Source organism: Molossus molossus, unplaced genomic scaffold (assembly GCF_014108415.1).
Source record: "Molossus molossus isolate mMolMol1 unplaced genomic scaffold, mMolMol1.p scaffold_m16_p_9, whole genome shotgun sequence".
NCBI classification, from domain to species: Eukaryota; Metazoa; Chordata; class Mammalia; order Chiroptera; family Molossidae; genus Molossus; species Molossus molossus.
This window is the reverse complement of record NW_023425403.1, coordinates 104,135,020-104,136,188: the sequence shown is the minus strand read 5'-3', so window position 1 is coordinate 104,136,188 and position 1,169 is coordinate 104,135,020. Positions and strand designations below refer to the sequence as shown.

Genomic DNA, 1,169 nt, shown 5'->3' with positions numbered 1-1,169 from the left:
ATGCAAACCAACAGACACAGACAACAGTGTGGGGAAGGCAGGAGGGGGTGGGGGCCGGAGTGGGGGTGGGGGTGGGAGGAGGGCGTCAATGGGGGGAAAATGAGGAACATCTGTAATACATTCAACAATAAAGATAAAAAAGATTTTAAAAAAATAATAAAACAAAGGAAAAACATTTTTTAATAAAAAATAAAAATATCTAAAGAGAAAGACGTCTGGAGCCCGGGGTCAGGGAATGAGGCACAGAATGAGCTCTGAGAGGCAGCAAGGTCCGGCCACAGAGCCTTAGGCCGCGGCAGACCGCTTAGATTTGGTCCCAAGCGTGGTGGAGAGCCACCGAGGAGTCAGAGTGGGGATGGGCTGATATAATCAGATTTCCATTTTTAAAATATTAGTTTCTATGGGAAGAATTTATTCTAAGAGCAGTGAAACCTGTTAAAAGTGTTTGGTTGTGTTTGCTTTGGTAGCACATAAACTAAAATTGGAACAATACAGAGATTAGCATGGCCCCTGTGTAAAATGATACTCAGATTTATGAATCATTTTGTACTTTTAAAGAAAAGATCCATGCCCGGATGGTGTGGCTCAGTGAATTAAACGTCGTCCCATGAACTGAGAGGTCCCGGTTCAATTCCCGGTCAGAGCACGTGCCTGGGTTCCAGGCTTGATCCCTAGTAGGGGTCATGTAGGAGGCAGCTGATCAATGCTTCTGTCTCACATTGATATTTTTCTCTCTCTTTCTCTCTCCCCTCCTGTCTCTCTAAAAAATCAATGAAAACATTTTTAAGAAATAAAGAAAAGATCCATGTAAAAATGGGGAGAAAACAGATCCAGGAAATTTCAGAAAGCAAGTCACAACATTTTTTGAAACTACACAAAATGACAGAAATGGGAACTCTTTGAGTTGGAAAAAGTTTTCTTCAAACCCATCTCATTCTAAGATTTCAGGAAAACAAATTTCACATAAAGGCTAGCAACAGAAGAACCTCAAGGTCAAACCCTTTACAGATTTACTATAAGAAAAAAGAGAATAAGGAGTAAAATAATCTCCCTACAGACAATTAAAACATAGTAGAAATATATGCTCACAAAGCAGATTAAAACTAACTTACTATTTCAAAATGATAGGAGACATTAAGACAAGTATACAAGACAAAAGAAAACAAACA

General features: G+C 39.5%; 1 non-coding gene across 1 annotated transcript; it reads left to right on the top strand.

The window, feature by feature from the left end:
* Positions 1-451: 451 nt before the first annotated feature.
* LOC118623085 lies at positions 452-554 on the top strand. Its single transcript, XR_004958198.1, has one exon. It is a non-coding gene; the product is annotated as a U6 spliceosomal RNA (small nuclear RNA).
* Positions 555-1,169: the final 615 nt, after the last annotated feature.